Source organism: Eschrichtius robustus, chromosome 4 (genome assembly GCF_028021215.1).
Source record: "Eschrichtius robustus isolate mEscRob2 chromosome 4, mEscRob2.pri, whole genome shotgun sequence".
Lineage (NCBI taxonomy): Eukaryota > Metazoa > Chordata > Mammalia > Artiodactyla > Eschrichtiidae > Eschrichtius > Eschrichtius robustus.
In genome coordinates, this window is record NC_090827.1 from 125,331,229 (window position 1) to 125,358,454 (window position 27,226).

Genomic DNA, 27,226 nt, shown 5'->3' on the forward strand with positions numbered 1-27,226 from the left:
TACTTTGAAGTGTGTGCCCGATATTTCCAGGAGTGAGGACTTTGAGGTGACTCCCTACTGTCTTTGGCTTTTACTCTGACCTGGATGAATTTCACAATTTCGTAGCATTGAAATTCTGTCAGACCACAGTGAAACTGAAAGAGAAACTAAGAACTTATCAGTAAAAACAACGTGCAGAGCCAGTGTTTGCAGATAGCTGCAGTGAAAAGAAAGTCTGTCAGCACTGTAGTGCAAATGAGGACGGTGCTTCCCGAATTGGAAAGAAGCCACCCCAGGCAAGAGATTAAGCAAAAGGGTGGGGAGGGGGGCACACCTGCCTTAACAACCGCACCGCCCAGGTTTGTGACCAGGGGCTGTTGCAGTTCTCATTCTGGGTTATGGTTTATGGTTTAAATTATCCACATCCAACAGGAGCATCATTCGGAATTTCTGAGCGGCCACTTCGAGTGCTATTTCTGGACTGAAGGGGCGAAAAAAGGTGAACTTTTCGGTAACTGTTTAGTAGCTCTACAAGCTTGCTTAGTTGCAATATATGAATATATTCTCCAAGAAGTGACTACCTTGCTTAAAAGGTAGTTTCTAGGAATTTTTTTCATTAATTTAACATTGAGACCATTCTTTAAAATGTTAGTTAATAACTCCCTCAATATTTTTAAGTTACACAAGTTGTATTCCCTGTTTTCACCTCTTAAAAACCATTAAGAAAAATGTAAAGCATGAAAATAAATTAGAGGTACTTTAAAAATTAAATATAAAAGCCTATTTTTAAAACGTAGCGAACAGAAGTGATGATATTTTGATGCACTGATAGGTTCTTTTAGGTAAAGAAGAGCAAGATTTAGCATGATTTTGAGATCCAAGGGCTGAAATATGAAATTCATTCAAAACTTTCGAGTTCAGAAAATGATTAAAAACTTTTTAAGAAGAAATAATCAATAGCGATATCATTCCCCTGTTGAAATCCTCCTATCCATTTTAATATAGATATTAGCCCTGAAAAAAATTTGAGTTGATATTTTAAAAATCACTACAATCTGATTTCTCTGAATTAAATAATATAACCTGCTGATCATTGAATAATCTCTTCTGTCAAAGATTTTATGGACAGAAGCATATAATGATTGTTGTGACATGGAAAGGTATGGTAGAAGTGGAAATGCACCTGTTGTCTACTTTCTGAAATGATATTTTACTCAGGATTTCACCACTTTAGACATGGGCAAAAAAAGCTAATACCAAAGATGACAAGCAAAATATGTGGTTCTATCTAGCTTTAAGTTTCCCAAATTTAAGAACTCTATCGTCTTTCTTTACTTTTAAATGGGTACTGTAAGACTGAAGCCACTCACTCCATACATCATCTAGATACATTTCATAATTAGTCCCTTTTCATCATTCATGCTTGTCATTATTAATGATTAAGTTAAGAGGTTCAGAACTTACTAACTTTTATTTTTATAATAATCTTTTTTTGGGGGAAAAAACAGAAACAGAGGTCCTCAGCACTTTTTTTTTCTTCTGGAAATTAACTGAGAAATATTTCATAGAGTTTATTGTGTTTGAGAGACAAAAATTTCAACTAAATAAATTTCCAGGTTTATTCATAATCGGAACTAAACTCATGGGAAAAAATATAAATTTAAAGTTCTAAAACTGCTGGGCTTTCTGTAAATTAATACTTCATTCTTTTCTATAAGTTTTATTTAGAATTTTGAATAGTCTGACATTTGTTTGTATATATAAATATAGCAATGAGGAATAAATCAGTTACCAGGAATTGTTGAAAGTAAGCGAACAAAAATAATTTCTTCTAGAACAATATTATAGTATGTGCATATTTGAAATTCCACTTAATAGGCTTATACATTTTTTATAAGATAAAAAAAATGAGACCATAATTATTTCCAGATATGTTACATAATTAAACCCAGAAATTATACCACAAAAAAGTAGAAAATGAACCTAAAGATTATTGTGGCAATATAATAATTTCCTAAGTTTTAAAAGATTATAGCGGGACTTCCCTGGTGGCACAGTGGATAACACTCTGCACTCCCAATGCAGGGGGCCCGGGTTCGATCCCTGGTCAGGGAACTAGATCCCACATGCATGCCGCAACTAAGAGTTCGCATGCCACAGCTAAAGAGCCCGTGTTCCGCAACTAAGGAGCCGGGGAGCCAAAACTAAGGAATCCTGGAGCCGCAACTAAGGAGCCCGCCTGCCGCCACTAAGGCCTGGCACAACCAAAATAAATAAATAAATAAATCAATATTTTAAAAAAAAAAGATTATAGCAAAAATGATGAATAGCTAATATGCCACAAAATTTTAAAGTTCTATAACTGGACAAATAATATTTTATAATGTGTATTCAAATTAATACTTAAATTCCAGAGCCAAGTCCAGCAAACTCTTTCTGTAATGGGTCCGAGAGTGGATATTATAGACTTTGTGGGCACATGGTCTCTGTTGCTGCTCCTCAGCTCTGTTGGTTGCAGAGCAAACGCAGCCTTAGGCAGCAGGGCAACAAATCGACCTGGCTGTTTTCCAACAATTACTAAATTTTTCTATTATTAAATTTTCGATTGCTAAATTTTTCAGTCACTAAATATTAATTTTAGTATTCTTTTCCTATTTTGTAAGATATACATTAAAACAATAATAAAATATTCTGTCTGTTAACAAAGATATAAAATAAAATAATATTCAGTCTTAGAAGAGTGTGTTGAGACTGGTAGACATTCCAGGGTATGCTGTAAATTTTTCTAAATATTTGGAAAGCAATTTGGAAATACATTTCAAACTAGTTACAGTGTCTCTTTTTCATTTTGCTAGTGCAGCCAGGACTCTAGTGGCAGGGAGATATTTGCATGGAGAAAAAGGGTAGGCAAACCTTCTGGGCAGACTCTCACCCCCGACCACAGATAAAGAACTGCACTGGACTCCAGCCCCTATGTTGTGAGTATTCCCAAGTTCATCCCTCCCTTCACTCAAACTTTAAGGGCACGAGAGAGCTCTACTTCCAGAGAGACCTTATTCCAAATCTACTGAGAAAAAATGTCTGCCTTCCTAATGAAGATATAAGGCTCATGAGCCTATCTTAGGGTTTTCCTCTGAAATGTGGTTGCCTCTTACATTAGTCCTTAAAGGACTCCAAGATCTGCTATTATCACAATCAGCTTGACAGTTCCAAAAAGAGGAAGCATGTGGGGTAGTAGAGAGTTGAGAACAAAATTCAGCTGTACTAAAATTCTTATTCAGAGTAAGTCCTAGTGATATTTCTAAATATTTCTGTTGATCACAGAAGGGAAAACTGCATGATCTCTCAGATACCTTTTCCTTTTCCTTTTTACAGATGATGGGTATATATATTCCAGTTTTACTTATGAAAGAAGAAGCTCTCAGAGATGCTTTATAGAGTTTGTCCTGGATTCTTAGGGGAGCTCTGTCTGGGACATGAGTCCGCAAAGCCATGCAAGGGCTAAGCGGGCTCCAGAGAGACGGCTTCTTGACCGTGCTTTGGTAAAGTGCAGACTAGAACAGCGTCAGGAATAGATCTTCTTTTCTTGTTCTTCTTGGCTTGTATTTTTGTCATGGCATCATTCATAGATTTGCAAATTGTTCTAAGTGTTCTTTATATTTGTCTTGCATTGAGATCATGTACTTTTCACCGTAGTTTCTTCTTTTTTTTTAACATCTTTATTGGAGTATAATTGCTTTACAATGGTGTGTTAGTTTCTGCTTTATAACAAAGTGAATCAGTTATACATATACATATGTTCCCATATCTCTTCCCTCTTGCATCTCCCTCCCTCCCACCCTCCCTATCTCACCCCTCTAGGTGGTCACAAAACACCGAGCTGATCTCCCTGTGCTATGCGGCTGCTTCCCACTAGCTATCTATTTTACGTTTGGTAGTGTATATATGAGCATATGGGGAGGGGGAAGGGTAAGCTGTGACAAAGTGAGAGAGTGGCATGGACATATATTCACTGTAGTTTCTTTACCATATCAGATTAATTTGCTTTGTCCCAAGAGCAAAACCATAAATGTGATGCTTCATCACAAATATTACCTAGATTATCTGTCCTAGATGACTTTTAAATTGTTATCCTCCTCGTTTTAGCAGTTTTTTCTCAGAGATTTTTATTTTCTTGTTTCATTTATTTAAACATTTTTTCAGTTATAGTAAAAAAAAATTTGATCTTCTTTATTTCAGCCTTCTTGTTATTGTATACATTTTCTTGTGACCGTAGCCCATGGGCATTGAATTCTGGTGTTTTTGTGAAAACAATTCAGTACTTTTCTGCTGTGCTGAATCAAGAGGTAGTAAGTCAATCAGCAAATATTTATTGAGCTAGGTATCGATCTAAATCCTGGCCATATGTGGATGAGACAGAGTAGGGGGAGACAAACATTAAACTTGCATAGGGAGGTGGGGGCAGCGTGCTGCCCGGCTGAGGTAGGAATGTGCTGGGTGAGTCCAAGGGACAAAAAGGCAGCATGGCTGCAGCACTGCGAACAGAGAAGAAAGGGGCTGGCAATGAGGTCTGAGAGGCAGGCACAGGCCTACCTTGGCAGAAGTTTAGATTTCTTTCTAAATGTAGTGGGCCTTGGTAAAGGACTTTGGATTTCATTCAGAGTACAGTGGGAAACCTCTGGAGGGTTTTAGAGAAATAGGAGAACCTCATTTATGCTTCAAAAGATCTTTCTCGAGTGAGCTTTCTCCTCCTCCCTCCCTCTCTGTGCCTCTGTCTCTATCTCTCTCTTTCTCTGTGTCTCTATCTCTGCTTGGTGGAGAATGGATTGTACATTCCACCAACGGAGGCCAACTTAAGCTGTCCCAGAAACCCCTGAGGTGAACGATGATGTAGGATTAAATTAGGGTGTTAATAGTGGTGGTGAGAGAAGTGATCAGATTCCGGATGTATTTTTGTTTTTATTGAAGGATTGTTTTGGCTCTTGAATGAAAGAGAAGGGGTTATTGGCTTAAGCAACTGGGTACAAGATGGTGCTATTTACTAAGGTGGAGTGGTGTGTGTGTGTGTGTGTGTGCTCACGGTGTGTGTGTGTGTGAAAGAAAGAGAGATGGTTCCTTATCTATGAAGCACACAGTATGTCAAGAGAGTTAAACTTTTCTTCAATTTTGAGTTCTAAGAGGATAGAAATAAGAGACTTTAAATGATATAGTGAACATTATCTTTGGTAGCCTTTTTTATAACTGTTATAAGAAAACTTTCTTCCTATAGTTTTGTTATTAACCCTAAAAAGGTCCAAGAGTATGATGAAAATCATTCTGGTAAAGCATTTTTAAAAATATGAAATGATATAGAGCATGGTTATGTAACTTTTGGATAATTTATTTAAAGATAAACATTGAAAGAAGCTAAGATATGGCTTCTGTCGTCTAGGAACTTTCAATCTAGTCTTAGAAGCAGGACTTATCCACATGTAATCAATTAACTATTAAAGTCAATAGGAGAGTAGGTGGCAGTGTAAGTGATGAAATGAGTACCTAAAAGATGACAAGGAAGAAGAGGAACAGTACAGATCATACTGTTTTGGGAATGTCTCATGGACAGGGCTGAGATTCAGCTAGTATAGAGCAGAACAGCTGTACCAATTGTTTATACTTTGAAATGATTCCATGCAGACTAATTAAATAGCCGCTTCTATGAGCCCACCAAGCTGCTTCTTCTACTGTGGCTACCTGGAGCCCATCCTCAGGATTCCCCCGTCCACTTCCAACCCCAAAATGAACAAATAGAGGAATGATGCCCGGACTAGCTGGGGGCCTCCAGGACCACCTTCCTCTAGTGCTACAGACAATGTCCATTGTGATTGGCTGGTGTGTGAACTGTACCAGCTGTTAAATATTTTGAACATCCATTCTGCTAATGGAGAAGTTGGAGCCTGTAGTAGATTTTTAAAAATTTTATTTTTAAATTTTTTTATTGCAGTAGAGTTGGTGTACAATATTATATAAGTTTCAAGTATACGACATAGTTAGTGATTCACAATTCTTAAAGGTTATACTCGATTTATAGTTATAAAATATTGGCTATATTCCCTGTGCTATATAATATATCCTTGTAGCTTACTTATTTTACATGTAGTGGTTTGCACCTCTTAATGCCCACCCCTAATTTGCTCTCCCCCACCACTGGTAATGACTAATTTGTTCTCTATATCTGTGAGTCTGTTTCTTTTTTGTTATACTCACTAGTTTGTTGTATTTTTTAGATTCCGCATATAAGTGATATCATACAGTATTTGTCTTTTTCTGTCTGACTTATTTCACTTAGCATATTACCCTTAAAGTCCGTCCAGGTTGCTGCAAATGGCAAAATTTAATTCCTTTTTTGATGGCCGAGTAGTATTCCATTGTATAGATGTGCTAGCTTACAGTAGATCTTGGAAGCAGAGTACAATCTTGGTTCCTGTTGGGAAGAAGGCACATTCAGTAAGCATTTATTGAGCATTTATTAAGTGCCAGGCACTGGGCTTACCAAGATGAACAAGACATGCAATTTTGGCTTGAAGGAGCGTAATCCAAGGATGGACAAAGCAGGAGTCCCAATATGGCGTTACAGTGTGGTGAGAAAGCACAGTGTATTGTGGAATACCTAAGAATGACAACTCAGTCTCAGAGGGTTACAGAAAAGTCAAATCTTGAAGCATTATGAGCAGATCACAAGCTCAGTCTTGGAGTCAATAGTAACATTAGAATGAGAGAAGCAGTGTATGAATCCCCATGGCTGTAACACCTCGCTTGTTTGGACACGTGTGGAATTCATGAAATTTGGTTAATATAAATGGGATCAGACTATCAAGAGCTTCATACGCCAAGCTTCAGAATTTGGACTCTGTTCTACTGAAAGACCACTGACAAAGGCTGTTTTAGGAGAACCAATTAGGTTGTGGTTTGCGTATCAGAAGCTCCACTCTCTTTGCAGTGCCTAACCAAGCACCTAGTACCTAACAGATGCTCAATAAATATTTTTGGAAAACTTGAATAAATTAATGACTAAGAAACCACCCAAGATAGCGAATCTAGTTGTGGGCACTTTCCAGCTGCAGGTGACAAGCCTCCAGATGAAACCAAAGGCTGTGAAAATTGAAAAAGTGATAGAGATACAAAAGACATTTCTAAAAATATTTAAGGAACCTGGAAAAACTAAGAATTAAAACTAAGAAGATTTAATTATAACCTTCTGCTGAAAACAAAAAACGTACCCTACTGCAAGTACACACACATTACTGCTGTGAAATATTAATTGTATAAAACATATTTACTGTAATAATTCCTTGAATTATTATGCAATCTCTATATGAAATTGTACATAAAATGCAATAGATGCCTTTCAGTGAAATATTACACTGTGATAAGAGGAATTATTATTATAATATAAACAATCAATATCTAATACTATGTCCATTATATTTTTCTTATAATGAGGTTCATCCAAACCAAACATAATTTGAACTATGTAATAATTTTAAGTCTTTCTTCTGTATTTAATAACATTGGTTCTACTGGATATACAGTGGCTTTTTCAGGGTCACATGTATGGTGGAGCTGAGAATACTCTGTGGAGAGAGAGCTGTCTTTTCAACCATAGTTTGCTTCCTTCCCACACAGACATCTGCTGTTTCTTACCCACTTTCAGTTGCTGCTTTGGATGGAATGCCCTCTTAATGGGTGAAACTTAAAATTTATTTTGCCATAAGAAATAGCTACTGGTTCCTTCATTTTCGTTTAAAGGCTTCTCTTTGAAATTTGGGGCATATTATATTACATTTGATTGTCAGACTTTTAAGAGCTTGACTTTTCAAAGCTTACATTCACGTCATATTTGTATGGGCTTATGTGACTATAGTAAAACTGTTTTGTACCTTTCTTTAAAATTTGCTTATAAGGTGTAAAAATACTACAACGATCATCGAAAGTATAATCATTTCAACGGCATCTTTGAGCTAATGAATCGTATCTAAAAGCTATGTGAAAGCCAGGTGTTGAACAGTAGAGACTGTGAGTTGAAACAGTGTTTTTGATGAATTATAAATGTTGCTGACATACTATTTTAAAATTTGGTTTTTTTTGTACTCTTTACCTACCTCAGTTATCAATGAGTTTCAAAAGGGGGCTTTGAAGTATAATCTTATGTTCTACTTGATACCGTAGCACTTTCTCTATCTAGTATAACAACTCTATTAAATAAACACATCATGTACTTAAAATTAAATATCTAAGATTGTTAATTTGTCTAATGAGGAATTCTCACTTTATCACGGAAAAGATCACTCCAGGCAGAAATAATGTGTTAAAACTACAGTTGAAGTCTCCTCAGATTTGCTATTTTAGAATCATATCTTTCTGGATTGTTAGCCTTCTGAAGAAAATTAGTTAGAAAGCATGTACTAAGACATCTAGTAAAACAGAGAAGTACATAGGAAAATTTGTGGCTCTTTTCTTTTTGAAAACCACTGGTCGTCACATATAATTTTTTCTTTAGATTTACAGAAGGAAAAACTCCTTTTTCAGAAGTAAAGGACATTCAACAGTTTTCTGTTAGTAAGGTGTATGTTTCACAGAATTGTCCATATGTCTATAATACATAATTATTTCTTTAAAAACTGGCTTATCATATTCAGCTTCTTATGCATTCTTACATCATACATTCTGACTGCCTAAATGATTGAGGATGACATCAGGGATAAAGTGTTTTTGGGTTGTGTAATAAATACATAGAATGAAAGGTCTAGTTAATCCCTTATGTCATCACCTTCCAAAGTGTGTTCCATGAACTGCCCACATCAGAAGAATCACCTGGGGTGTTTTAAAGTGATGTAGCTTGCTGAGCCCTACTCCAGACCTCCAGAATTAGAATCTCTGAGGTGGGAGCTGAGAATATTTATTTAACAGATTAAGCATGATCTCTAAGTAACCCTTAAGTGCGTTATTGTATGATAACCACTGCTTTATGTTCTTAGAGGCCGAAAGCCTTTTCTTTACTGAAAAGACGGGGCTGAATATGTAACAACTGCACATAAGGGCTTAAGAGTATTAAAATCCTTCACATCATATTAAGTTTCTTCTAATCCAGGTTAGTTCAACTGATTGCCAAATTCTGTTTGCTGGCAATTAAAGACACCAAGACCACACCGGACACGTGGGGACAGAGGCTGCTCTGCCAGCGAATGGGGCCTCCTACAGTCCTATGCATTGTCTTAAAAGTAAGAAGGTGTCTGCATTGTATCGCAATGTGATTTTAAATCACAGTACTTAAAGTAAATTTAAGCTTCACTTCCTAAAACTAATAATTGCTGTACGCCTATATAGAGTCCTTTCATTGTTTAAGCTTGTAAAGTCCCATCAGAAATCTAGGTGCTAACAACGTAAGATGTTGTTATGAAAATGTGTCCCCCAGTTTTTTAAAAATCAGAACTTCATTCCACTATTGAGCAGCCAGCTTGAACAGTAAGATTGTTCTGAATGATTTGATCCTTTCATGGAATTGAAGTCCAGTACGATTTCCTGGCTGAATTCCACACTTCTGCCTAAAAAGTCATGCAGCATGTGAGAGATGATTAACAAAGTTCTTTTGGCCTCATTAAAATTTCTTAGTACATCAACTAATGTGAGGTGTCAAATATTCACTCTGTATATTTTCAATTTAAAAAATTATATATGCGTTTGTAAAAGACCTGTAAAATTAAGTATTAAATCAGTTTCTTCCACGAAAGTAAATAATGAATTCCACTGTCTACGTGCTCTTTCTTTCTTTTGTTATATAATATATAAATACAGATTAAAGAATCAGTCTTTTCTTTGGTGTTGATTTGTGTAAACTCACCAATTAATTCTTTGAAGAATTAAACAGTGATCCAGATGGACATGTCAACTTTCATTTCTATTTAAAATGTGACCCAAGCATTTAGAGCTACGTGTCAGACCCTAGCCATAACACTGTCAGCCAAGTTATTGATACTGGGCTGCTTTCTGGTCTACCCCTAACCACTTGATTTTACATTGAGACTAGATCTATTCTATTCAGGATCGACAGTTGACTTAGATGTGGAAAATAGCAGGAGAATAAAAAATAAAGAAAATAAATAAATAAATGAAATGTGGAAACGTAGGGGAGGTTCTATATTAATTAATAATAATGATAGCTATCATTTATTGAGCCCCTATTATTTGCCAGGTTCTGTAATGGTGCTCCACATACCATTTACATATATAAATTTCATTTACTCCTTATGATAGCTCTGTGAATCAAGTATTAAAATTTACTTTTATTCTGATGCTTTTGCAAATATGTTCGTATAAAAGGGTTTCATCTTCAAGGAATTCATGGAAAAAACTCTGACAAGTACAGGTTTCTGGTAACTGACTGTACTGCTGAACTGAATGAATAAGCATTTTCAGAACTCTAATGAAAAACTGATGAACTCATAAAAGTGCTAACCAAAGATCAAGATAAAAAAAATTAATTACATGGGACTGAGTGAACTGATAAGGATGATTATAATTTTTGTGACTTTCTGTTTGAATTATTAAAAAAAAATATCCCACAAGGAAAAAAAAATAAAATTTAATTTTATTGAGTGTCTGCTATTCCAATGTACTCTTCTTAGGGATTTTACATATATTATCTAATTTAGTCCATATAATCCTATACATTTTATAGACAAGCAAACTGAGGCTTATTTGAGTTCAATACTTTGCTCACAGTCACACAACTCGTGGTAAGTGATAGAACCAGGATTGCAAAGATAGATTTTTTTCCCTTCTTCTTTCGTTCTCTTCTCTTGTGATTTAATGACTATCTTTAGTGTTATGTTTAGATTCCTTTTTCTTTGTTTTGTGTGTACTTGTTATAGATTTTTGGTTTTTGGTTACCATGAGGATTTTTTTAATAGCAGTCTATACGTATACGTGATTGTTTTAAGCTGCTGATCTCTTACTTTCAAATGCATTTTAAAAGCCCTGCATTTGTACTCTCCTTGAAAAAGTAGTTCGAAGCTCATTATATTAGACTAACTTTTCGAAGAAAGAGAAGTGTAAAGAGGAGACATTAGGGGAAGTTGAAAGTGGGTTGAATGATTTTCAGCAATTGAAAAAAATTGCCTGCTTGGAAAATTTCAAGTAAGATTGTCACTTATGCCCCATACGAAAACAAATTTCAGGTTACTAAAAGTTAAATGGAAAGAAAAGCAATTTTTTTTAAGCCAGAAGAAAATGAGGACAAGTATTTTATTGATTTCAGGGTTGGAAGGCATGAAAGCAATGGAATAAAAATCTAAAAGTAGAAGTTTATACTTTTCAATTTATAGAATTTAAAACTTCTAAAAGTCAAAAAGTATATTACAGAGAAAATAACAAACTTGGAAAAGTGTTATCTTGTCTGTATAAAGTTTTTAAAAATAAAAGAGACATTTGAAACTCTGAAAGGACAAAAAATGTTGACAAGTCAAAGAAGATAAAAATTGTAATAGACATTAAATGTATGACTGAGCTTTTAAACTCTTCAAAAATGAAAAAGGTAAATCAAAACCGTTAAGATAGGCATATCAATTGAGCAAAGCAAATTTGAGCATGTGATTAAGTTGAGACAGGCTCTTCCACAAACAGTTATGGTAGCATCTTTTGCTCCAGCCTCTCTCAAGTATAGTTTTGCAATATTACAATATGCACCAAGAATCTACATCCTTTGACATCATTATTCCACCCTCAGGAATTTAAACAATGGACACAATCAAGACAAGGACAAAGACTTATGCACATAACTTTTTATCATAGCATTCTTGACAGCAATGAAAACAAAGGCACTAGTTCTACAAATAATTAGGGAAAGCTAAAAACAATTGTAATCCATCTGTAAACTACTACATGAGATTTAGAATATCTTTCATGACTTCTGAATGGTGTAGGCAATACTTATTTGGCAATGTTAGTTTTTAAAAGTAGAAGACAGAGTATTATTATCCCAACTTTGTAAAAATATTATTTATATGCACAGATACAGTGTATGTGTAGAAAAATTCTAAAAGAAAATGCATCAAAATATGCAGTGTTAAGTTTGAGTAATGGGACTATGGCTGTTGGCTGATTTTTAAAAATTCACTTCTTAAATGTTCTGTGAGAATATGTATATGTTTTTATAATGATTCCCCTATGTTTTTTTAAGAGAAGAGAGATTGTAAGAACAAAAAAGTAGTTAAAGAACCTAGAAAGTTTTATAGTTTTAGATAAATGCTCTGATGGAATATGTATTTCTGTATTTAGGTTTTATAACAAATTATTTTTTTATTTAATATTCTACACTTATTTAGCTTTTCAATTAATTTGGAGGAGAGAACTTTTTATGGGTACATTTTACTAAATTTTTACAGGGAAAATAAGATTTACTATGATCATTTCTATAGGTGTAATCAACATTTAAATAGCAGGTGTGGTGATTAATTAAGAACAGCTGAGAGAGGTTTCATCCACCTTGGAAGCAGTCCAGGTTTAAATCCCACTCAGGAAAATATGTCAGTACGAGCTTGTAAAAGTCTGCATGCTGCTTTATAAACAGAGGAACAAATGTTGTCTTTGAAGCCTACCGTGCTGTGGAGATTGATATTTTTTTTCTGTGCATGGTAGTAATAATAATGGTGATGGAGACATTGCTCTAGATTCACTTGTCGAGTATAATATGCAATAATATTTTGAAGTAATGTAACTGAGTCCCTTAAAGTCACAACTCTTGGGTTAGCAACATTAAAGAAAAGAAATCTTGGTAGTCCAGAGGTGTCAGTGGCAAATGTTCAAACTTTAGGCCCTACCCCTAGCACAGGAAAGGGAATTGGGCATCAAGGGCAATCATAACATGATCACTGAGGCCAGGAATGTGATTGCAGTAGTTTTTACCCAGAACAGGAAGCAGCAGACACTTCTACAAATCATTCAACAGTGGAAAGGTATTTGGCATCTTTGGGTGGAGCTAGGGAAGTGGTACCACACGGTGGTATGATCATGGCCTCTGTAGTAAGACTGACTGGGTACCAATTGCAGCTCTGGAATTTATTACCAAATATCTGTGGACAAGTGCTTTAATCTCACTAAGCCTCAGTTTCTTCAATTGGGTGGTTTATGAGGATTAAATGAGAATATAAATGTTTTGACATACTACATTAATATTGTAGTAGTACGTGTGAGAAAGAAAGACAAAAAGTACAAACTATTATTCATTCCTTCAAGAAGTTGAGCAGCCAGAGTGTATGCACACAAAGCAAACTTCATGTCATGGAATCTCATGAGTAGATGAATGACTTAAAAGAAAAAGCAAGTCTAGGTGACATGTAAAATTCTAATACGGTGTATGTCGGTTCATATTATGTAAGAAAATATTTTTTAAATTTAAGTAAAACAATCACTAAAGCTACATAAATATAAATAAATCATGTAAAAATGATGAAAAATTGACTTGCTCAATGTGACTTTGACAATTATCTTCAAGCAAAATATAATGAACAAAAGTGTAGTCACCCCAATCAAAACACATGTAATTAATTCTCTTACTTGAAATCATAACCAGAAGAGAAAGGCTTTAGGTCAGGCTAAATTTTTGTAATGATTACTTTACATAATTTGTGCTAAATTAATAGTTACATCTATGAAAAGATATTATTAGTAGAGCGAACTCAATTGCTGAAATATGCCACAATTCTTATATGTGGGAAAAAGAAACCAAATGGAAGTGGAGCTTCTCCAACTATAAAGGACTGTACCTTGTAGGGATGCCACAGGATTTTAATATATACCCAAGTTCTCTTCAAGCTTCACATTATGTTCTGGGTTCTCACTTTAAACATTGTTAATCAGAAATGGCACAATCCAAACATCTTTTGTTTTTTTTTAATTTTCATTTTTATAGAAGTATAGTAGATGTACAATATTATATAAATTACAGGTGTACAATACCATATAGTGATTCACAAGTTTTAAAGGTTACACTCCACTTATAAATAAATTTATAAAATGTTGGCTTATTCCCTGTGCTGTACATTATATCCTTTTAGCTTATTTTACACATAATAGTTTCTCTTTATCCTCTACTCCTAATTACCCCTCCTCCTTCCCTCTCCCCATTGGTAACCACTAGTTTGTTCTCTATATCTGTGAGTTTCCTTTTTTGTTATATTCACTAGTTTGTTGTATTTTTTTGATTCCACATATAAGTGATATCATACAGTATTTGTCTTTCTCTGTGTGACTTATTTCTCTGAGCATAATACCCTCCAAGTCTATCCATGTTGCTGCAAATGGCAAAATTTCATTCTTTTTTATGGCTGAGTAGTATTCCATTGTATGTATATACCATGGCTTCTTTATCCATTCATCTGTTGATATATACTTAGGTTGCTTCTGTATCTTGGCAATTGTAAATAATGCTGCTGTGAACATTGGGGTGCATGTATCTTTTCAAATTCATGTTTTTGGGTTTTTTTTCAGATATATGCCCAGGAGTGGAATTGCTGGGTCATATGGTAGTTCTATTTGTAGCTTTTTGAGAAACCTCTCTACAGTTTTCCACCGTGGCTGCACCAATTTACATTCCCACCAACAGTATACAAGGGTTCTCTTTTCTCCACATTTTTGCCATTTGTTATTTGTGTTCTTTTTGATGATAGCCATTCTGACAGGTGTGAGGTGATATCTCACTGTGATTTTGATTTGCATTTCCCTGATGATTAGTGATGTGTCGAGCATCTTTACATGTGCCTGTTGGTCATCTGCATTTCCTTTTTGGAAAAATGTCTATTCAGTTCTTTTGCCCATTTTTTAATTGGGTTGTTTGGTTTTTTGATGTTGAGTTGTATGAGCTCTTTATATATTTTGGATACTAACCCCTTATCAGTAATATCATTTGTAAATACTTTCTCCCATTCAGTAGGTTGTCTTTTCATTTTGTTGATGGTTTCCTTTATTGTGCAAAAGCTTTTAAGTTTAATTAAGTCCCATTTGTGTTTTTTGCTTTTACTTCCTTTACTTTAGGAGACAGATCCAAAAAGATATCACTACAATTTATGTCAAAGAGTGTTCTGCCTGTTTTCCTCTAGGAGTTTTATGGTTTCCAATCTTACATTTAGGATTTAGTGCCTTTTGAGTTTATTTTTGTATATGGTGTTAGAGAATGTTCTAATTTCTTTTCCATGTAGCTGTCCAGTTTTCCCAGCACCACTTATTGAAGAGTCTTTTCTCCATTGTATATTTTTTCTTGCCTCCTTTGTTGTAGATTAACTGATCATAAGTGTGTGGGTTTACTTCTGGGCTCTCTATTCTGTTCCATTGATCTATGTGTCTGTTTTCGTGCCAGTATCAAACTGTTTTCATTACTGTAGCTTTGTAGTATAGTCTGAAGTCGGGGAGTATGATTCCTCCAGCTCTGTTATTCTTTCTCAAGATTGTTTGGCTATTTGAGATCTCTTGTGTTTCCATACAGATTTTAAAATTATTTATTCTTGTTCTGTGAAAACATGCCATTGGTATTTTGATAGGAATTGCATTGAATCTGTAGACTGCCTTGGGCAGTATGGTTATTTTAGCAATATTAATTCTTCCAATCCAAGAACATGGTATATCTTTCCAGCTGTTTGTGTCATCTTCAATTTCTTTCATTAGTGTCTTAGAGTTTTCTGAGTATAGGTCCTTTACCTCCTTAGGTAGGTTTATTCCTAGGTATTTTATTCTTTTTGATGTGATGGTAAATGGAATTGTTTCCTTAATTTCTCTTTCTGATATTTCATTGTTAATGTATCAAAATGCAACAATTTATGTATATTAATTTTGTAGCTTGCAACTTTACCAAATTCATTGATGAACTCTAGTAGTTTTCTGGTGGCATCGTTAGGATTTTCTATATGTATGGTATCATGTCATCTGCAAACAGTGACAGTTTTACTTCTTCCTTTCCAATTTGGATTCATCTTAGTTTTTTCTTTTCTGATTGCTCTGCCTAGGACATCCAATACTATATTGAATAAAAGTGGTGAGAGTGAGTGGGCATCCTTGTCTTGTTCCTGATCTTAGAGGAAATGCTTTCAGCTTTTCACAATTGACTATGATGTTAGCTATGAGTTTTTCATATATGGCTAAACATCTTTTGAATGAAAATCTTAGTATCTTTTAGTTTCACAAGTTTTGGCCTTTAATTACTAAGACAAATGTAGCCTGCCACCTGCTTCTTAGTCAAGGACCAAAAATAAGGTTCTATGGTGTTAATATTTAAGAAAAAATGTTGATATATCAACTAAGTTAATTTTGGTGGACGAATGAGGTCTTTGTGGCTACAGTTTACTGCTTTGCAAAAAAAGTTCTAATGCTATATGTTTATATGTACAAAAGTAATCTAACTTTTCTTTAATTTCTAAGTTTAAGTTTTGAGCAATTAAAACTAGAATAACTTGCATCTATGTTACCTGTTCTCAGCTTTGCATAAGACTAAAAAATATGATAATGCTCTTCCCAAGTTTCTGTTGTCATCATAATCATCTTTATTGGCTAATATATTTTAGGCACTAAACTATGCTTTGGAAATTCTAGAATTATAAGACATAGTTTGTGTCTTCAAGAGAAGTTATAATTTTGTTCTGACTGGTGGGATATATGACTCTCTCACTCTCCACACACATTCTTACACACACATACCACACATACACATATGCACAAATAGGATAGTTTAATTTTACATGTCATATTGCAGGTAGATATTTATATGAGAATGTAGAGGTAGAATTAAATATATAGTTTTACCTATGACTGAAGTGAGGTGAATTTTACATGCATAATAATTCTAAAAGAAAACAGCCTCTCTCCTCTGTATCTTCATCAAATAATTTAAACATACCAATGATCTCTTTTATTTAGAAGTTAGTCTTACTATAACTTCTGGGGATAGTGCAATATATTACTGTATGTTGTTATGCATTCAGTAATTCCCCTCTTCTTTGGATAATTTATACAATAATAAAAGCTTATGTTATTGCTCTATGTAAAGTTTTCCCCCAGAAAAGAACAAAATTATAGTTTCTTATTTCTGAGAAACAGGATACTAATGGTTCTGTGTAGTCAGTATCAGTATGATACCATTTCTTTCTATGTTTAATTTCATTACTAATATCAGAGTTGGCAATTATCTGTTAAACTAATTGAGGTCAGAGAATGTTGAGCTCCATAGCCTATCTAATCAATTCCATTGCTAAGTACAGTCGTTTTCCCATGATTTCAACTGTAAGATAATAATTATACAGACAGAGGGCATCCTGACCCATTATTCTTTTTTTTTTTTTAATTTCTTTTTTTTTTTTTAAAGAGATTGGAGTTTTTATTTATTTATTTATTTATTTATTTATTTATTTATGGCTGTGTTGGGTCTTCGTTTCTGTGTGAGGGCTTTCTCTAGTTGCGGCAAGCGGGGGCCACTCTTCATCGCGGTGCGCGGGCCTCTCACTATCGCGGCCTCTCTTGTTGCGGAGCACAGGCTCCAGACGCACAGGCTCAGTAGTTGTGGCTCACGGGCCTAGTTGTTCCGCGGTATGTGGGATCTTCCCAGACCGGGCTCAAACCCGTGTCCCCTGGATTGGCAGGCAGATTCTCAACCATTGCGCCACCAGGGAAGCCCCATGACCCATTATTCTTTATTCACTTACGCTTAGGAAGAGTTAGACAGGATTTGGTTTTATTGTGGTTATCTAATAGAATTATAAAGGTGAATTAACATAACAAGTATAAATTTTGCTAATCAGGATTTTAAATCAAGTTTTAAAATTTAGTAAGTCTGCAAAAATTTACTTGATTCACCAAAGTTTTCACTAGTTTAATTCGTACAGACGAATGCTGCTTCGTGTGTCTATTTGGCCACCTTCACTTTGTTGAACTTCTTCCTTTATTTTGTTTTATTTCCACAAGTATTTATTGATCTACTCTGTGTTGGGCCCTGTGCTGGGCAGTGGAGACACAAAGATGAGGAAGTCATGGCCTCATCTATCCTGGAGGGCCAGGCTAGCTGGGGAGATAGATATGTAAACAGATAATTTGGGGATCCTGCTAGAGCCATTCACAATATCTAGTGCAGGTTGTGCTTATAACTAGTAGTCAACAAACATTTACGAATGACTGAATTCTCAGTGTGTTATGGGACCCCAGAGTAAAGGAACTTGGTCAAACTTGAGGGGAGAAGGGTAGGGTGGGAGGATGTTGTGAAGTTATCCCAAGCCTCTGGGAAATACACCCATAGGATCCACTTAATACAACTTCTCATAGAAGTCAAATAATAAAAAACAACTAACAGAGAATTCTCCATTTCTCATTAAACCTGGCTTAAGCCAGATTTTTTAAAAAAATGGTCTTGGGCATCTGAACCAAAGGTTAGTTTCATGAGATAAATTAACCTTATTTTTGTTTTTAGTTATGCTTAAATTTTGAGTTTCCTTACTTTTCAAAATTCTCTTTGGAGTTGATGCCAATGCTCTTACCCCAACAAATCAAGAATTTGTTTTGAAAGCTGCCTCAGAAGAAGTTCAGATATTCTCTGAAATGCAGTAATGACCAGAGGGGTTTTTATTGACTGATTTCCAACTGAGGGATTTTGTAGTATAAGCTAAAATGTTAAAAAAAAAGAAAAAAGGCAGTGCAAGCTACACATACTTGAATTGCTAGTCTTTTTCCACTGCCATGTGTCATGTACTGTAATTAATTAAACACATTCCTTTTTAAAGCCAGTTTTCCATCCTGTTTTTACGTTTCAGTGTATAGTTACAGAAGCTCTTTACCTTGCATAGAGTTAGAATTGAATAGCTCAAACTAGTCTAGACAATTGCAGTTCATAGCACAAGGGTAAATTTAGAAAGTTACAGCAGGTCACATCCATTGTGGATAAAGCCATAACTCAGTTGTGCCCTGGTCTTATAGGGAAGTGTCAGCTGCATGACATTAGTATTCTGAGCTCATGCGAAATCTCCTGTACAGAATTCTGTTTTAGTCTCACTGGTGTATATGTATACACATATACTGCAGTATACATAGATCTTGCAGTTTTTTATTTTATCAGCACTTCCTGGCATTTCATGCAAGATGTTGATAGGTCAACAGTATTTGCTTCCAGAGGCAATACAAGAAGTGCTTCCCTATTCCTAGGAGTTTTATTGACAGAGAAATGGTAAGGAATGAAGCAAAATCCAGTATTGCTGCAAAAAACCCAGACCATCTCCCAGAGGTTAGGCTGTGGCCTCTGTCTGTAGTTCATATCCTCTCCTGGATTTTTCAGTCTTGCATTCTCAACACACTACCATGCCGTGATAGCACATCAAATTTCAGCAGACCAAAACCAAGCTATTGTGTTCTCTCCAATTTTAGGGTATTCTGTTTCCCCAAATTTCTGGTCTTGATTAGTAATGTCGCTCATTACACGCCAAAGCTAGATGTTGCCAAATTTTCCTTAATTTCTTTTCCATAAACCCTTAAATTCAATTTCCCCAAGTTTTATAGCTTCTTTTCCCTACATCTATGACAAATCGTTACTTTTTTCACATTGCTGTCCCTGATATACTGCTTGCCAGAACTGTTGCAGTAGTATCCCAGATTGTCTCACAGACTCCCCTCTAACTCATCTTCCATATGTTATAGGGTGATTATTTTGGAACAGTATTCTGATCTTGGCTTTTCCTGTCCTTTCACTTAGAGGGTAATGCTCAGCCTTCTTATGATGGCATATAAGAACATTCATGGTCTGGGCCCTGCCTTACTTTGAGAATGTTACTTCTTTCTCATTTCCAACACGATCTTTATAATTCACACACGCTGCATTACTTATAATTTTCTTCATACTGTGTTCTTTCCTACCACTATGATGTTGCACTCATTAGTCCCTGTGCCTGCTATGTTTTCCACCTAACTCATCACCAGGAACTTTATAAAATACTATGTTGCTATTCCTACTCTATATCTAAATGTAAAATATATTTGTAAAGCAAAACATGCATCTATTGCTTGGACTACTGTCTCTAAATGGATCTCCCTGGATCCACTTTTACCCATTTCTATCTAATTCATGGACTATGTTGCAGCTAAAAAAATTTTTTTAATGCAGATCTTAAAATCTTTTGAGGGGATGGATCATGTTTATTTTTTCTACATTTAATCCCTTGCACACTGCCTGGCATACAATAGGTACTTCCAAAATATTTGTCTTAGCCTGGTTGTTAAGAGCTGGTTAAATTATTTTAACTAATTTTTTAAAATTTATTTTTTATTGAAACATAGTTGATTTACAATGTTGTGTTAGTTTCAGGTGTACAGCAAAGTGACAGTTTCATATATATATATATATAATATATATATATATATATATATTTTTCATTATGGTTCATTACAGGATACTGAATATAGTTCCCTGTGCTATATAGAGTTGGACCTTGTTGTTTAGCCATTCTATATATAATATTTATTATCAAAATAATCTGTTGTTTGACTAATTTATTTTCACTTTTTTCCAAACTGAAGCTATGATTTTTAAAAAAATATTTATTTATTTATTTGGCTGCGTCGGGTCTTAGTTGTGGCATGTGGGAGCTTCGTTGTGACATGCGAGATCTTTTGGTGTGGTGCACGGGCTTCTCTCTAGTTGTGGCACACAAGCTCTAGAGTATGCGGGTTCAGTAGTTGTGGTACGTGGGCTTAGTTGCCCCGCAACGGCATATGGGATCTTAGTTCCCCGAACAGGGATTGAACCCGCATCCCCTGCATTGGAAGGCAGATTCTTAACCACTGGACCACCAGGGAAGTCCCCTGGAGCTGTGATTTTTCCAATATGTACACGTTTAGATAGGTACAACTATAGGTCTTTTCAGAAATTTAATCAAGTTAATAAAGTTGAGTCAAATTGGAAGTTATTTACTTCTTATACACCATACATGTTGCATATTCTTTAGGTTTTTAAAAAATTTAATTTAATTTTTAACAGGTCTGTTGGCATTCATCAAGGACCACCATGGTGAGGGTCAAGAAATGAATGTAAAAATGATTTTCTATATTACATTTAGGATGATGCAGATTTTTTGAGAATTGCAATTTTGCTTTCCATGTAGAGCATCAGAAATGTGCAAAAGAGTCTGAAAACTGTGCATGCTCCTTTGGGACCCACATACTTTGGGGAATGGGTTGAATAAACAACTTCTCAAAAATTATATGCACATTAGAAAGAAGGGCTTTTGCATTTTACAGATGACAATGAACTTAATAGCAGTTTAACCAAAGGGACTAGAGACACAGATTATTTCTAATAAACAACATGATTATCATGCTGAAATTTCTGACAGCCAGTAATTAGAAAGATTTCCAAAAAAAGAGAAACTCCAAGGGTGGCACAAATAGAGTTCTTGGATCTATTATGCCTATAAAATTAAAATATTGTCTTGGGACAAAAAGTGATCTTGAATCACTTTTGTTTTAGAAACTGATGAATTCAAATTCTTATTTATTCTGGAGTAGACATTAATATTGCAGAACTTATGCACTCAAAAAAGTAAAATAAAAAAATTGAGTTAGCAGCTCAATTTTGATGCACTTTCTCTAAATTAGTCTTTTTTTGAAAATAGTATGAGTTCAGAATTACATTTAAACAAGTAGAGTCAGGTTGTTACTGTGTGTGGTTGCTAAGCTGTAATTAAGTGATACCCCCTAGAAAATCAATCTGACTGACAACTACAGATGTACACTGGACTGTTGTAAACAGAAAGCCCTTCTATGTTTCCATGTGCATGTTAACAGGGCTACACTAAAATCAACAGTGTAAGGATAGAAAAATATATGCAAGTTCTTTTAAAATAGTGGTCATATAATGAGGTAAGCCATTGTGAAGCTTTCATTGCAAGAGTGTATTTTCTTGTTGTTCCATCTTGAATAATTCGATGCAAGAGAAACAGTCCACTTTTTAGTGTATGCAGTATGTGGGGCTGCGGTCAGCGCCTCATCTGTGCTGTGTCACGAAGCTGCTTCTGTTTGAGTGATGTCTGCTTCAGAGCAGATGGTCTGAAGATGAATAATCGGACCAATGGGGATAGAAATTCGGTGCCTACCTCAAGGGGGCAATAGTAAATTAACACTGTCGGATGCCTGGCATAATAAAGAATTGATGAAAGATATTTTCACTTGGTTGGGTTTGGTTTTTTTCATATCCTGACAGTTCTAAAAGCCTTCAAAGGAGACTAAAACCTAATTCAGTTCCATTTATCCTGATACTTAAGTATAGCAGTGGGATAAACTCTAATATATCTTTCCCTCCATGCCCTGTAATATTTTAACACACTGATTAGTCAGGGAATGAAGAGTTTCCTGTAGAGAAGATTTCTTAAAGAAAGCATTAAATAAACTATTGTTGCCAAATTATATCAAAAGGTCTCTCTTTTTTCTCCTGACCCAAGTATTATTATAGTAGGTTATTATTCATTTATAAAACCTACTCTTTTTATGGCCAGCTGTGGGCCAAAGGGAAATTCCTTTGGAGATTTGTGTACACAACATAAAAGCTTGATCAGCTCTTCCATGTTTTGGCCCATGTTCATTTGAGTTGAAGATGCTGGCAGAACATTTTTACAGAGATGTCCAGCTCATTGAAAGTTAGAAAAGATATTAGACCTGGGATACAGATTGTTTTAAAAATAATGCTTCATTATTTTACACACAAAACCAGTTGGAGATCCCAAAGCAATAATAGAGAACCGTTTAGAATTCAATCCTATATAGATGTGGTATGTGTTATTAAATTTCTATTGTGGAGCTCTAGCTTTTCATTACTTTTATTGTTGGCATGTTAAATGCAGATATCCATGTTACTTTAGCTATTGAAAATATTAGGGAATATTTTGAAGAAAGTATAATATTCAGTACAAGATTTGTAGAATATTTTGCTTGTCTTTGCATTGTCAACATTTTGAACATAAAAAGTAAAGCAGTACTCTGTAACGACCTATATGGGAAAAGAATCTAAAAAAGAGTGAATACATGTATATGTATATGATTCACTTTGCTGTACAGCAGAAAGTAACACAACATTGTAAATCAACTATACCCCAGTAAAAAATATTTTTTAAAAAGTCAAAAAAAAAGGTAAAGCAGAACTTTTCAAATATATCCGTTCACCCAATAGTGTTAGTGGTTGTATATGGCATTAAACCATGGTGTGACAAGATACCTCTACCTCAAGAGGAACCAGTGATGAAAGTGGGGTGTCATAATCTCCTAATCATATGCCATTTTCTCAAAGCATGATAAGCTCTTTAGGAAGAAATATTAACTCCTGATAAATAGTTTAATAGCTAAAGCGATCATTAAGGTGCTTACCTAACCAAAGCAATAATGTCTTAAATCTGTTCATGTCATAGAGAATGGACTTGAGGACACGGGTGGGGGAAGAGTAAGCTGAGATGAAGTGAGAGAGTGGCATTGACATATATACACTACCAAATGTAAAATAGCTAGCTAGTGGGAAGCAGCTGCATAGCACAGGGAGATCAGCTCAGTGCTTTGTGACCACTTAGAGGGGTGGGATAGGGAGGGTGGGAGGGAGATGCAAGAGGGAGGGGATATGGGGATATATGTATATGTATAGCTGATTCACTTTGTTATACAGCAGAAACTAACACACCATTGTGAAGCAATTATACTCCAATAAAGATGTTAAAAAAAAAAAAATCTGTTCATGTAACTGAAGCCTCTCAAAGAGTATCTTGTCCTTTGAGACAACCTGAAGCATTCAGTTGCAGTGTTTTTCAATTTAAATTTTTAAGATGAACCTCAAATTATTTAATCTGATGTCTGACCTACAGCGACAGCAAAACGTTTCCCTCATTATTCTGATTTTCTTAGATTTGTAAATGTTGTGGAGGAGCCACAAATATTTCCATCTACAAATTTACCATTTTCCCATTTAAGTTCAGAAAAAAATTGATGTGTTTTATTTTGTGACAGAACTTCTGAGTTCTGTAGGTGTTTTGGAGTCATAGGCAGAACATATGTCTAGAATACAAGTAATCAAAACTTGTTGATTTCCCTGCCTCAGGAGAAGTTGCTTAAATTTTCAACTTATGATAATGTTCAATAGGAAACTGAGACATAAGCAAGTTAACTTAAGAAACTTAAGAAAGTTTCTTCCTATCTCTGTAAAAGTTCCCATTTTAGTGAAAGTTTTAATGTCTCATTGTACTGACATCTTCGAATTGAGCCTAGCTGTAGAAACATCTTATGGAACCAAACTCATGTCAGCAGAACAGTTACTTTGCAAGTTAGACTTTTACTGTCATAATATACTAACTCAGGAATTCCTATTTCTTCTGTTCGATAATTATTTTAAAATGAATATCTATAAAAATATATAAGCATTTTAAAATTTCAAAATCACAGGGAATCTGAAGCATAAAATAGTTATCAAATATATATCACAACTTTTTTTTCTGATTTAGGGTTTTTGTTCCTACTAGTTTTGTGTTCTTGCAGTATTTCTAATTTATTGAGAAAGATATTGCCACATTATTAATATTTTGATTCAGTTTTCAGAAAAGTGAGTGACACAGAAAGTGAGTGTACAGAAATTTTTTTAAGGTATAAATTGTCTCTTAGAACTTACTTATATTTATCCCAGAAGACATAACAACCAAGATCTCTGAACCAGACCTGGTCTTCTTGGATTTGTAGTAAATATTTTTGAAGACCAGAGGAGTACTATTTGTACAGTATAATAAAGAGATGCTGTAGAATTTGAGTTAGCAACAACCTTCTTCTGAGTTCAAGCACAAAGCCATGGGCATTTAGTAGTCTGCATTTTCTCTTAGACTGTGTAGCACCTTAAATATATGCAAATAAAATTTTCATTAAAAGCCTTGCATAATATGAATAGTCTGCATTAGAAAAATTGCCTCCATAGTAAGAAAAAGATACTGCTTTTGAACACTAATTTTTTCATCTATTTACTCTTCAGTGATTTTGTCACTATTGTGTAGGTTAGGAACAACTTATTTTTCAGTGTCACCATCTTTTTAAAGTAAATGTTTCATTTAATTATAACATACATACAGAAAAATACATAAGTTATATTGTTTATCTTGATATTTCTCACAAAGTTTACATACCCATTTAACAGCACCCAGAATGAGCAGGTAGAACTATGATATTGCCAGCAACCAGAAGGCCCTTTCTGCCTCCTTCCAGAAACTACTATTCTGACTTCTAACAGTATAGATTAGTTTTGTCAGTTTTTGAACTTTAATAAATGGAATCATAAAGATGTTCTTTTTGGGTCTGACTTATTTTGCTTAGCCTTTTTTTTTGTGTGAGATCTGTCGATGTTTCATGTGGATATGGTTCATTCACTTCTGTTCCCACTGCTATGTGATATTCTAGATTGATTCTTTTTTTTGTTTAATTTTATTTATTTATTTATTTATTGATGGCTGTGTCGGGTCTTCGTTTCTGTGCGAGGGCTTTCTCCAGTTGCGGCGAGCGGGGGCCACTCTTCATCGCGGTGCGCGGGCCTCTCACTATCGCGGCCTCTCTTGTTGCGGAGCACAGGCTCCAGACGCGCAGGCTCAGCAATTGTGGCTCACGGGCCCAGTCGCTCCGCGGCATGTGGGATCCTCCCAGACCAGGGCTCGAACCCGCGTCCCCTGCACTGGCAGGCAGATTCTCAACCACTGCGCCACCAGGGAAGCCCCTAGATTGACTCTTTTTTGAAGTGTAAGAATTGTACAAGGGATTCATGAATCTCGACATAGTATTGCAAAATATTCTTAATGCTTTGAAAGGGATGGAATTGGTATGCTATAGGCAGTTCTTTCTTTTCATGGATGATAATCTCAGGGAAGACACTGATAATGAAATAATTTTAGCATGCTAGTGAAAAATCAGTGTCAAAGTGTAATACTAACTTAAGGGAAAAAAAATCTTTGTCTTTATATGAAAGTGTAATTTCAAATGATCTCACATATCAAAAAGATATTTGCTTAAAATATGCAGGCAGAATTTAGATATTGTTTTGATATCTTATGTGTTAATCATTACTTTAATGTGTTAATCATTAATTATCTTAAGTAACATTTTATTTTATTGTATTTATTTTTAAAAACACATTTATTTCATTATTATTATTATTTTTTTGACCTCACCATGCGGCATGTGGGATCTTAGTTCCCTGACCAGGGATCGAACCCGCACCCCCTGCATTGGAAGGACAGAGTCTTAAACACTGGACCACCAGGGAAGTCTGTTAAGTAACATTTTAAAAGTAAAATAGAAACACCTATGCCTGAACCAGTTTTCTTAAAACACAGGTCACTGAAGTAAGAGCAATCTTTAGAGAAATTACATTATTTCTTTCTGAAGATCATAGCTCCTTCTGCATTTCCCGTTTAATAGCAGTGTAAAGACCTATTGAAATGACGCTGGAAATGGAGCTTAATCAGCATGTTTGAGCTACAGTGTACAAACGTATGGTTTATAGCAATTTTTGTTATTAGTGTCCAGCTGAATAAGTACGATTTCATGGTATAAAGTGTTTTACTGGTCATTTATATGTTCTAACTGCAGGAAGGCAACTTGTGGAATTCTTTCTGAAATATTTCAGTACATCTAGTGTGCGGTTCTCAGTTGCCCCGCAATTTTTGGTTTATGACAAGATAGTGGTAACAATTTGAGCTCCTAAAAGAGCTAAAACATTTAAACAATCCAGCAGTCCCTATACAAAAGTATGATTATTTAAGTGAAAGCATTCATATATCACAAAGAGGGTGTTTTGTAAAATCTTCATCTTTGGAGACAGACCACACCCAGTTCTGCCTTCTTTTTTGTCCTTTTACACTGGCACACAGCAAAGTATTTTCAAACACTCTGGTCTTCTGGAAACAACCTTTTTATTTAAAGAAGATAATGTGTACGCATCCATCCTTTGATTTGTCATTGTTGTTTTGCCTTTATCATTTACAAGAAGAACTACAATTATTAAAAAAGCTCGGTCCGTGTCCTCTGTGCCTGTCATCCAGCTAAACATCTTCAAATCTTATTTCATTCTCCCAGCAACTCTATAAAATACATTTATTTTTTGATAAGGAAATTAAGACCCACAAAGACTCAAGATCATACAACTCGTGATTTGCTGGTTTTAACTTATCCAACATTCCTAGGAAAAGAC

The 27,226-nt window shown here is 35.0% G+C and overlaps 1 protein-coding gene across 9 annotated transcripts in view; it reads left to right on the forward strand.

Moving 5' to 3' along the window:
- Nucleotides 1–27,226, forward strand: part of ANK2 (ankyrin 2) — a 347,463-nt gene that overhangs the window by 98,586 nt on the left and 221,651 nt on the right. The window lies entirely within an intron of this gene.